We start from the raw sequence: 13122 nt of genomic DNA, 5'->3' as shown, positions 1-13122 counted from the left end.
TTTACTAAAATTAGTCTCGTGCTCGCAAAAGTTTCTGTTTTTCAGCAGAATCAAATTAACTATCACCATAGGTTATCCTATATGTTCTACTTGGCACAAACACTAATTAAAACATTAAACCACATCTAAACAGAAACTAGATGAATTATATATTACTAAATAGAAGCAAAAATCAAGGAACAAAAATAAAATTGGGTTGCCTCCCAACAAGCGCTATCGTTTAACGCCCCTAGCTAGGCATAAAAGCGAGAATAGATCTAAGTATGGCCATCTTTGGCATTCAATTCATAAGTGGCTCACATAATAGATTCATAAGGTAATATGACTTTCTTTCTAGGAAAGTGTTCCATGCCTTTCCTTAATGTAAATTGGAATCTAATATTCCCTTCCTTCATATCAATAATTGCACCAATCGTTCTAAGGAAAGGTCTACCAAGAATAATAGGACAGGAAAGATTGCAACCTATATCAAGAAGGATAAAATCTACGGGCACATAATTCCTATTTGCAAAAATAAGAACATCATTAATCCTTCCCATAGGTTTCTTAATAGTGGAATCCGCAAGGTGCAAGTTTAAAGAGCAATCATCAAATTCACGGAAACCTAGCACATCACATAAAGTTTTTGGAATCGTGGAAACACTAGCACCCAAATCACACAAAGCATAGCATTCATGATATTTAATTTTAATTTTAATAGTAGGTTCCCACTCATCATAAAGTTTTCTAGGTATAGAAACTTCCAATTCAAGTTTTTCTTCATTAGATTGCATCAAGGCATCAACGATATGCTTGGTAAAAGCTTTATTTTGACTATAAGCATGAGGAGAATTCAACATGGATTGCAACAAGGAAATACAATCTATTAAAGAACAATTATCTTAATTAAATTCCTTGAAATCCATAATAGTGGGTTCATTTCTATATAAAGTTTTGACCTCTCCAATCCCACTTATACCAAATTTAGCATCAAGATCTAAAAACTCCGATCATTGGGACACCTTTTAACTAAAGTTGACTCATCTCCAGTCCCATCATTATCAAGATTCATATTGCAAAACAAAGATTTAATAGGAGACACATCAATTACTTTTAGATCTTCATCATCATTTTCATGGAAACTAGAAGAACACGCTCTTACAAAGCAATCTTTCTTAGCACGCATCCTAGCGGTTCTTTCTTTGCACTCATCAATGGAAATTCTCATGGCTTTGAGAGACTCATTGATATCATGCTTAGGTGGAACAGGTCTAAGTTTCAAAGAATCAACATCAAGAGAAAGTCTATCAACGTTCCTAGCCAATTCATCAACTTTAAGAAATTTTTCTTCAAGCAAAGCATTGAAATTCTTTTGAGAGATCATAAATTCTTTAACACTATTCTCAAAATCAGAGGGCATCTCATTAAAATTTCCATAGGAGTTGTTGTAGGAATTACCATAATTATTAGAAGAATTACTAGGAAACGACCTAGGATTAAAGTTTCCTCTATACGCGTTGTTACCAAAATTATTCCTACCAACAAAATTCACATCCATAGATTCATTATTATTCTCAATCAAAGTAGACAAAGGCATATCATTAGGATCAATAGGAGCACTCTTAGTAGCAAACAATTTCATAAGTTCATCCATATTTCCACTCAAAACATTAATCTCTTCTATCGCATGAACCTTTTTACTAGTAGATCTTTTGGTGTGCCATTGAGAATAATTAACCATAATATTATCTAGGACTTTAGTAGCTTCTCCTAAAGTGATTTCCATAAAAGTGCCTCCCGTGTCCTAATCTAAAAGATTTCTAGAAGCAAAATTCAATCCGGCATAAAAGTTTTGTATGTTCATCCATAAATTCAAACCATGTGTAGGGCAATTGCAAATCATTAATTTCATTCTTTCCCAAGATTGGGCAACATGCTCATGATCAAGTTGTTTAAAATTCATATTATCATTTCTAAGAGAGATGACCTTAGCAGGAGGAAAATACTTAGAGATAAAAGCATCTTTGCACTTATTCCATGAATCAATACTATTTTTAGGCAAAGAGGAAAACCAAGTATTAGCACGATCTCTAAGTGAAAATGGAAATAACTTCAATTTAACAATATCATTATCCGTGTCTTTCTTCTTTTGCATGTCACACAAATCAACAAAGTTGTTTAGATGAGTAGCAGCATCTTCACTAGGAAGGCCAGAGAATTGATCTTTCATAACAAGATTCAACAAAGCAGCATTGATTTCACAAGATTCAACATCATTAAGAGGAGCAATCGGGGTGCTAAGGAAATCATTGTTGTTGGTATTGGAAAAGTCACACAATTTGGTATTGTCTTGCACCATCGTGACAAGCAATCCAACACACAAGCACACAAAAAGGCAAGCGAAAGAGAGAGGAGAACGGTAACAAGAGGGCGAATAAAACGGAAAGGGTGAGGTGGGGGAGAGGAAAACGAGAGGCAAATGGCAAATAATGTAACGCGAGGGAGATGAGTTTTTGATGGTTACTTGGTATGTCTTGACTTGAGCGAAGACCTCCCCGGCAACGGCGCCAGAAATCCTTCTTGCTACCTCTTGAGCACTGCGTTGGTTTTCCCTTGAAGAGGAAAGGGTGATGCACCAAAGTAGCGTAAGTATTTCCCTCAGTTTTGAGAACCAAGGTATCAATCCAGTAGGAGGCTCCTCAAAAGTCCCTCGTACCTACACAAACCAATAAGAACCTTGCAACCAACGCGATAAAGGGGTTGTCAATCCCTTCACGGTAACTTGCGAAATTGAGATCTGATAGAGATAATAAGATAAGATAAATATTTTTGGTATTTTTATGATGTAGATTGGAAAGTAAAGATGTAAATAAAAGTAGATGGGAAACTTATATGATAAAAGATAGACCCTGGGGCCATAGGTTTCACTAGTGGCTTCTCTCAAGATATCATAAGTATTACGGTGGGTGAACAAATTACTGTCGAGCAATTGATAGAAAACTGCATAGTTATGAGATTATCTAGGCATGATCATGTATATATGCATCACGTCCGCAACAAGTAGATCGAAATGATTCCGCATCTACTACTATTACTCCACACATCGACTGACTCCTGCCTGCATCTAGAGTATTAAGCTCATAAGAATAGAGTAACGCATTAAGAAAGATCACATGATGTAGAGGGATAAACTCAAGCAATATGATATAAACCCCATCTTTTAATCCTCGATGGCAACAATACAATACGTGCCTTGCTACCCCTGCTGTCACTGGGAAAGGACACCACAAGATTGAACCCAAAGCTAAGCACTTCTCCCATTGCAAGAAAGATCAATCTAGTAGGCTAAACCAAACTGATAATTCAAAGAGACTTGCAAAGATAACCAATCACACATAAAAGAATTCAGAGGAGATTCAAATATTTCTCATAGATAAACTTGATATAAACCCACAATCCATCGGATCTCAACAAACACACTACAAAAAGTGTTACATCGAATAGATCTCTAAGAAGATCAAGTAGAACTTTGTATTGAGATTCAAAGAGAGAGAAGAAGCCATCTAGTAATAACTATGGACCCGAAGGTCTGTGGTAAACTAGTCACAACTCATCGGAGAGGCCTTGGAGATGATGTAGAGGCCCTCCGTGGTTGATTCCCCCTCCGGCGGAGTGCCGACGAAGGCTCCAAGATGGGATCCCGCAGATACAGAAGGTTGCGGCAGTGGAAATAGTTTTTCATGGTGCTCCTTGATGTTTTCGGGGTCCGTGGATATATATAGGCGAAGGATGCAGGTCAGGGGAGCCACAAGGGGCCAACGAGGGTGGGGGCGCACCCACCCCCCTAGGGCGCGCCCTCCTGGCTTGTGGCCGCCTCGGCTGCTTCTTGACATCCACTTGAAGTCTCCTCGATTGCGTTTGTTCCAAAAAGATCGCTCCCGAAGGTTTCATTCTGTTTGGACTCCGTTTGATATTCCTTTTCTTAGAAACACTGAAATAGGCAAAAAAAAACAGCATTTCGGGCTGGGCCTCCGGTTAGCAGGTTAGTCCCAAAAATGATATAAAAGTGTAAAGTAAAGCCCATAAACATCCAAAACGGGTAATATAATAGCATGGAACAATCAAAAATTATAGATACGTTGGAACATAGGAGGGGGAGAGTGCTCGGGGAAGAGAGAGAGAGAGGGGTCCAGGGCGTCTAGACGTCGCGCTGGCGTCGTCTAGGTGCAACGAGGGGGAGCCAGGCAGGCTGGGAGGGAGGAGGTGGCCGGGGCGCGTGCGTGCGCGCGTTAGGCATGTGCTGTCCTCCTAGCAGGGGAGGAAGACGACAGAGGAGGAGGCGGTGGTGGGCTGGGCCGCCTGGTGGGCTGGCTCTGGTGGGCGGCACAGGTAAGCCAGGTGGGTTTTCTGTCCTTTTCTTTTTATTTCTGTTTTCTAATTCTTCTGTAACTTTAGGGCTTTAATTAAAATACTAATACTAACTCAAAAATCATGAAACTGCTCATGCCCATTGTTTGGAATATTTCCAATAGTAAACATTTTAGTTTATGATTATTTGGACATTAAAATTATTTGATAGCATTTAAATGTCCAAATGCAAATAGCATATGATTTAATCAAGTGACCTCATGATGTCCTAGAAAATTGTGCACCATTTTTGTCAGAGGTTTTAGACCAAAGAAAAGATGATGAACATTTTAGAAGGGTATTTCAAGTTCATTGAAAAAGATTTTAGTAAACCCTAGTTGGTTTAAGGGGGTGCCGGGGGTTCTGTCATCCCCATTTCAACTTTCTGGGAGATTTAAACATGATGACATGAGAAACAAGCAAAGGCAACAGGGGCTGAGCTAGGGCTATGACAACTCACCCCCACTAAACAAGAATCTCGTCCCGAGATTTAAGACGTGAGGTAAGAAGTCTATGGGGACACAAGCTAACACGATCTTCACGATCTAGGTTGCACCTCATGAGGACATTGATTCGATCATCATCTTTGTCTCGATAACTTGCTCTGAGAACTCCAGCCAACATGTCAACGAGAGGAAAGGGAAATCTAGAAGGATCGATCTTCTCGAAGATCGAACAACTCAGGATCAACTCACAAAGTGGTACATTGAAACATCTTTCGAGCTGAGACACGAAACATACATCTTGAGGGATGGAGTGAAACAGATGACGAAGGTTCACTAGGTATGCTACAATCCCACACTTAAGAGGGTGGTGAATGGTTGTCAACATAGCGAGGAGTTGAGTTGCCATGATACCATAACGAAACATGTTGGAGGAGGTGACTCGTAGAATTATTACCTTAAGTGGCAGAAAGAATTACTTTTGATATAAAGATAATTGAGACACTTCTACTAGCCTAAGGCAATTCACCAACAATCGTTTGGCGGAGTATGAAAGAATGGCATACCCAGACTAGAATGGATGATGTGGATTACCTTGTTGAAGACAACAAAAGGGGTGATTTTGCTTATCACCGGGAATGGATGGAACCCAAGGTAGGATGGCATAATGGCGGTGCAAGATGGGAACAAAATGAAAATGATGGGAATGACTCTAGTAACTGGGAAGAAGCTTAACAGTAGAGAGTGATTCCACTGTTGGAATGGTTATAGCATAATAAAAAAAACAGGAGCAATACCAGTTAGTGCCGGTGATAACATCTAGTGCTTGTGCGTGCTTTCAAGAAATTGAGCATTTCCATATTCATCAAGGTTTTACCAATATTCGAGACTAGGATCCTGGCAACACAACATACCACCATGATGGATATTGGTGGAGGATGCAGATGCAAAGGAAGATAACACTTTCTCAGATTTCACCTTAGCGAGGCCAAGGGGACAAAATCTGGATGATCAACCAAGAGACATTTAGCACTCCACTTCTAATGGTCTCCCTGATGTACTAGTGTATCCCATTCATAGATATGGTTTGATATCTGGAACATCAAGTAAAAGGTCGGACTTCGGAAACATAAAAATCCATAAGGAACAACTACTAGATTAAATCCTACGAAATCCTTATGGGGAGGTGGCCAACTTTCTCATTCAAGATACTACAATAATGGGTCTTCCGGCTGGGTGTGTTGGCCACGTCATCCACTTTACCGGGTTACAGAGAGACCAATATTATAGTTCTTGGGAAATGTTCCAACCATTAATCTGCCTGAGATTCAGATCTGGTTGGTGTCATGATGTTCTAGACTCATCAGGTCTAGAAAGAAAAATGAAAGTTTGCAACACAAATCGATGAGACGGCGTTGCGAGATTCTCGGGGAATAAACTATGATAGAAAACTCCAAAACATGAGCTGGTTCTGCTACACACATGTGGACACACTGTCGCAGACAAGCATGACCATATAGTAGTCTTATAATAAAACACTACAGAGTTCAGGTGGGGAACCATCATCGAGGATATCGAAGTCCTTACATAAGGCATGCTCTTAAGAAGGAACTTCTTCTCCTTGAACAAATCAATCAGTTGCTTGGTGTGCTAGGGATACGTATAGAATGAAGATGATCAGTCTATCAGACCATAGAATACTTCGCACGTGCATGACTAGCTTGGGATGATCCTGGAGGAAGTAAAAACATGCTTTTCCAAATTCTCAGCGGCAACTTGCATCAAATGCACATGAATTAGAGGAAGTCACCTCTTTCATCCAAGCATATGCTTCATGAACGGAACACGAACATAATGCTTATAGAAGTTTCCAATACTAGCTGGATGTTCAACACAAATCATGGAGAAGATAAAAATGTTGCTGATGGGCTCAATAACAATTCATCTAGGTTTCCATATAAGTGGAATTCCACAATTATGTGAACAAGGTGATAGCATTGGTCAGACCCAAAAGATATAACGGTGTATGCTCGAGGAAACAACCACGAGTAAGACAACATTACGTTCGTTGGTTCTGACTTGATTTGATGATAGCCCATACACAAATCAAAGATTTGGTTAGGACGATAGGTCCAACAATTGATCGCAAGGATCAATCAATGAAGATATCACCTTTCTTCAACACACATACAAGATATCCCTTAAAATGAACTAAGTTGGACAAGCTTTCGTCTTCCAACTCTCCAAGTTGTTGTTTAGCTTAACCAACTAGCTCAGGGGTATCCAACAAAGACTCTTGGAGGAAAGGTGGTTCATAGGGATAAACCAACTTGATCTCGAACTCAACATAGAGGTTAGGTGACAACCTGGTGATACCTCCGAGAAGACATTCGGAAAATCACGAACCACCGATATGTTATTAAGCGCGGGAACAATATTGCTTTTCAGGGCAAGACGATAAGATCAAAGGAGTAAGGGGTTAACACAATCCTAACTCATTGATCGAAGAGTGCACCGAAGATAAGGACTAGGTAGCACAATCTATCTTAGAATGATGATTTAAGAACCAACACACTAAGGATGAAATTATTGTCCTTTAACTACCAAGCAACAAGGTTGCTAGGAGTATTGATTTCACACATCATAGTTCACCTGTCGGTATTCTGGTTGCAATAACACGGGGACCAGGGAATGAATAACGATGATGATAAGTATCACTATATCAAGAGTTCATAGGATGGTGTGCAATTCCCATGATATTCTTGATATAAAGATGGTAGTACTCCAAGGTAGAATAGAACAAGAGCTAGATTAGCATTTTGATCTGTGGAACACAACTGCTTTGACCCAATCCTGGAAATGGATAAGGTACTGGAATTTGTTTCTCCTAGTCATTCTGGAATAGAATGGCTTGACGTACCACAAGAGTAATAGGCATCGATAAACATGATTGCATAACTACTCCTTACTATCAATTGTTAGACGAGGGTCAGAATACAACTAAAGGGGGACAAGTCAAAGGAACATATGATTTTCGGAGTTGTGGATGCATAGATTAATATGTCAAACCAAGTTCCCAAGTTTCTTCCGGATAATCCATGTAGAGAGGTAGAACTGGCAGAGTCACAATATAGAATGAAGAACTCATCGGGAGCACTCTTGTTGTGATCTTTAAGTTTAAAGAACTTCTGCCATAAGCAGTTCATGGTATTGGAAGAAGGAAATATCACGGACCTTGAGGACTATCGCAAAGGTTACTAATAACCTAAAGGAACGAGCAAACACTAACAACATGAGTTAAGTAGGGTAAATCTCGGGTTCAAGAACCCAGGAATAGAATACCTACTACTAAGTGGCATCACGGAATGCTTTCGAGAATGACGGCCAGAATCATCACACTGAAGACAAGACATGGCTAGATTACTAGATGATCCCTTAAGACACCTAGGGTCATAGTAATAACTCCAACATATATGTCGAGGCAATAGAGTACCTCAACTCAGCAATTAGTGTGATTAACCTGGCCTAAAGGAACATCAAAACCAGAGGGATAGGATTTTGCAAATGCATCAGATTGTTTAGAAACCATGGATGACTCGGACAACATAACGGTTGTAAATGCTCAAAAATATTTGAGACATCCTGCAAAGTGGTGGCTTAGCCACTCATTATCACAATATCAAGGTTCCAAGATCAACTAAGAACACGCGAAAGTAGTAGAAACTGAACTGAGACTTCAATCCACCAATCTTATGAGTCTACGGATTAGTAACACTTAACCCCGTAGGAAAGATAGGATGACCCGGATCAGAAGGGCATAAGGTATAATGTGTAAAAAGAGCCTTACGTTCCCATCCACAATCAATTCCCTTATATAACTAAAGCATTTCTAGACATGACTTCGACTAGTTTGGCTTGGTAATCCTACATGCAGTCAGGCTCTGATACCAAAGCTGTCAGGACCCCGATCCTAAGTCACACCGATCTAGCATGTAACACATCATATTACTTTGCAGCCGCGTGCACAGTATTCCCACGGGTGCCACCTTACCTGGCCCGGGACCTTTGCGCCTTTTGGCTCACGTAGATGATAATATTGCTAGCATCCATATGACAAAGAACCCGGGATGACATGACTAGTCGTAAACCCAAGGTGGCGCTAACTTACAGGGACATGCATACATAACCCAGCAACGAACATGTTGATCAACAACATATGAACCCAAGTCGTAGAAAGCTACAGGGACTTAAAGGAACAACGCGTGACATTTCCCCGAAGGGACAGACACAGGAATGAAGAAGGACACATGCCGGCCAACCTAAGTGTTTCGGAGCAGTAGCAAGCTACCATGGCTAAGGAGACATTTCCTGGTAAGAGAGGCTACCAATAATAAACAACTAGGTTGTCGGATCCCACACATACTGTCGGGGATATACCCCACGGTGTAACCCGGCCAGAAGTATAACCCGGCCGGACTTAGCGACTCACTAATGACCCGCCCTGACTGTACGACACACTAAGTGACCCGCCCGATCCTGGTGACTTATAGGTGACCTGGCAAGCAGATCAGAGGAGCGACAAGACCCGGGGGCCCAGGAGGCTCAAGGCCCAGAAGGCCGGCTTACGTTATGATAGGCCGGCTTAAGAGGAAAGGCGTGAGGAGTATCTCCCTTACAAGGAATCAAGACCCGGACTTGTATCCGGCTTGTAGTACAAGATAGGCTAGTCCTACTAGGACTCCACATGTACCCCGCCCCTCTAACTTATATAAGGAGGGGCAGAGCTCCCCAAAGAGGGGGAGGCAACAAGAACAACCTCTAGGGCTAGACACAAAGGGGGAGCCGGCTTACGGCGACTCCTCTCATGAGCATAATGAGACCTAGCCACAAACAGCACGTAGGGTTATTACCGGATGATGTTTCCCGGGGCCCGAAGCTGTCTAAATCCTTGTCTTGCATGTTGCGTCTCCCGTCCCGATCAACCCCTCTCAAGCTACCACATAGATGCGTTGGCCTCGCGACTAAGTCCTGACACTAAGGACATCTGACGTGTTAATTCCACGACAGTTGGCGCCCACCGTGGCGCCTGCGCACGGTGGTGTTGAGTTCTTGAAGGGCGCTATCCCAGGGATCGAGAAGTTCCACCCAGCTTATTGAAGAAGTTCCAACCGCCTTGAAGAAAGGTTCCGTCTAAGTTTCCGAAAAGGTTCCGACCGCCTCAACGAAAGGTTCCATCTGAATCGGCGAAAAGTTCCGACCGACTCGATGAATGGTTGCATCTGAATTGGCGAAAAAGTTCCGACCGCCTCGATGAAAGGTTCCGTCCGAGTCACAAAAGAGTTCTGATTGCCTCGATGAAAAGTTCGGTCTGAATCGCCGAAGTGTTCCAGCCGAATTGCCGAGAGTTTCCGGTTCAAAAGTTCCGAAATATCAAAAGTTTCGACCGGATTATCAAAAGGTTCCAGTTCAAAAAGTTCCGGATTATCAAAGGTTCCGGCTGGATTATCAAAAAGTTCTGGTTCCAAAAAATTCCGGCTCAAAAAGTGCTGGCCGGGTTATGTGGAGAGCTCAGGCACTAGAAGACACAGAACCAATTAACTCTTTTGTCAAAAAACAAAAGCAGCACTATGCATTATCCGGCGCCAGCATCCGGCAAAAAATACCAGGTGATATCCATCCGGTTTACTTTTATCAATATTTATTAATTTTTTGAAAAAAACCACTCTGCCTAGTGTTGTTATATACATCCATCACCTCTGCGGTCCGGTTTACGTCAAACGCGCCGACCGGCTCGCCCGTCAGCACCACCTTACAACACCACGGACGACTCGCCTGTCTGCCCTTGTGGCCGGTTCACGCGTCCTCACCGGCTTACACCGTGGATGACAACTTGCTCGTCCGCACTGGCTTACAAATGCCATGGTCGGTTTATCGGTTTGTTCCCGCGGCTGGTTCACCCGTGAGCGATTTCAACTTCACCTAGCGATCATCAATTTCATGGCGGATTATTTTCGGCCTAAACAAATCAGGTGATATCCATCCAAGTTTGTTTTATTATCACATGTTGTTTTTGTCAAAGAACAAGTTTATCTTTGCCTTGGTCTGCAATATTGTTTATGCATGGCAATTATTTATGACAAAAAGTGATATTATACCGCGGAGGTGGAGACATGCCAACATCTTTTGGCACAGGTGGTCGTCGTTACTCAACGGACTCCCGCACCGGCTTGAAACGCCGTGGCCGTCTCTCGTGACCGCGCCGGCTTACAACGCAATGGCTGTCTCTTATGACCACGTCGGCTTACAACAAGGAGGACAACTTACCCGCCCGCACCGGTTTACAGCACAACGGTTGATTCATCTGTCTGAGCCGCCTTTGATGTTGCGGTCGTTTTTATGGTCCGTCTCTTGCGGCCTGGTCTACATCAACACACCGGGCCGCATTTTTCTGGCTGAGCTGTTTATTGAGTATGAGAAAGTCACTACTTGGGAAGCCCGGTTTCTCTTTTAACAAATTAAAGGCAAATTATCATATATTATCAACCGCCGTCTGCACTGGATGGCTCAATGGATAGGTGCACAAGTCGCCGGCACTACGGTGTGGTTAACTTCAAACAGCTAGTTGGAAGGAACCATTGGCCGAGTTGCTGACACGGCTCATACAGGATCATTTATAACCCGCCACAGTCACCTCAACCTTCTATGGATAATCACTAAGCCTAACATATCAGGTGAAGTCCATCCAATATATTTTATATTACATATTATTTTCTTCAAAAGAGCAATTACTTTGGTTTGCAAGTTGTCCCATGGAGGATTCAAACCGGGCTATATCACGGTTAATTCTGGAGAATCTCAAGCCAACTCCTCAAGTCGTCTTGAGACTCGGGGGCTACAATGATATGACTCGGCAAAATGAGCCGGTTTTCAATAAATTCAAGATCATTGAAGGGAAAAATAACCCAGCCCCGGAGATTACTGCTAGATTGATGAAAATTTAAAAGCCGTCAGAAGATTTCCGGCTCACAATAAGGACTCTGGTTTAAAATCCGGCTCAAGAGACATCTTTCTCCCACAAAGCATTGAAGCTCTCAAATCAGGTTCAAAATCCGGCTTAAGGTAAATTTGTCCCTCACAAATTTTTGAAGCTTTCAAATCCGGTTCAATTTCCGGTTCAAAAAGAATTAATCTCTCGCAAGTTCGAGTTCTCAGAAAGATTAAAGGGTGCTAAAAAGAACTTGTTGTCATGATGCACGGTTCAAAACAGGGGTATCCTGCCTTACGACTTATCTTATTATGATCACTTGGGGGCTTCCTGCTCATTGGGCATAGCCATCAGTACCCTCTTGATCGGCGCAATGCCAAAATTTATACGGTCACTTGGGGGCTTCCTGTTCAAACATAGGTTGTGTTCGAACCAAAGAGAACATAGCTGTCGATACCCTTTTGATTAGCAAACTGCTGAACCTACTTGGGGGCTTCTTGATCGTATCCGAATCATAGCTCAACCCCTTTGGGAATCGACGTGGATCGTATTCGAATCAGCGTCGTTAAACAACTCTTATGGTCACTTGGGGGCTTCCTGTTCAAACATAGGTCGTATTCGAACCAAAGAGAACATAGCTGTCGATACCCACTTGATCGGCATCGCCAAGCCACTGGGGGCTATATGATCGTATTCGAATCTTAGCTTAACCCCTTTGGAATGGTTTACTGATCGTATCCGAATCAGAAGCCTCAAAAAGTTTTATTCTATCTCTGGTAAAGTTTATTGTGGCCACAATTACTTAACTTGAGACCTTTTGGGGATTATATCTCAAATGTATATAAGTGTTTTATGATTAACCCGGCTTGACTTTTGACTATAAGTCGCCAACTTATGACAACCATCATTTATATGAAGGCATTGGCTTCTAAGGATTGGGTTATCACCCTTATTACACAGGTCATGTAAACCGGCAGTACAAATTCAATATCACAGTGGTCATTTGGGATTTTTTTCCTGTTCAAACATAGGTCGTATTCGAACCAAAGAGAACATAGCTGTCGATACCCACTTTTCGGCAACGACAAAGCCACCGGGGGCTATATGACCGTATTCGAATCTTAGCTTAACCCCTTTGGAACAATTTCCTGATCATATTCGAATTAGAAGCCTTATAATTTTTTGTTTTTATACAATCGCAAGTATTTGTGTTGTGACAAATATCATATGTGCCGGTTCTTACAGAATCAACTTCACTTTCCGGGTCACATAAACCGGCGGTATTATTCAAAGGATCATAAGGATCTT

The sequence above is a fragment of the Triticum aestivum genome, chromosome 7B, assembly GCF_018294505.1.
Source record: "Triticum aestivum cultivar Chinese Spring chromosome 7B, IWGSC CS RefSeq v2.1, whole genome shotgun sequence".
NCBI lineage: Eukaryota > Viridiplantae > Streptophyta > Magnoliopsida > Poales > Poaceae > Triticum > Triticum aestivum.
Note: the sequence above shows the minus strand (reverse complement) of the source record.